The sequence below is a fragment of the Gracilinanus agilis genome, unplaced genomic scaffold, assembly GCF_016433145.1.
Source record: "Gracilinanus agilis isolate LMUSP501 unplaced genomic scaffold, AgileGrace unplaced_scaffold56662, whole genome shotgun sequence".
Taxonomy (NCBI): domain Eukaryota; kingdom Metazoa; phylum Chordata; class Mammalia; order Didelphimorphia; family Didelphidae; genus Gracilinanus; species Gracilinanus agilis.
The window spans coordinates 1-255 of NW_025392090.1; positions in this window are offsets into that span (position 1 = coordinate 1).

Here is a 255-nt window from a genome sequence, read left to right on the forward strand (position 1 = left end):
TCTATCTCCCAATTAAAGGAGGAATGATGCAGGTGAAGATGAAAGTGAAGGAAAAACAAAATCATAAAACAGAAGTTGAGACACCATTGTATAGATTTTAGGCTACAATGGACCGGTTTTCAAGGGGCAAACTATTAATATTGTCCACTCGCAAGAGCAAAACTTTGGGGAAAGAAACAAAGGAAAAATGGCTGCTAGGTGCTTTGAAGGAACTTTTTGAAATAAATATGAAAACCTAGATTAGGATGTGTTCAC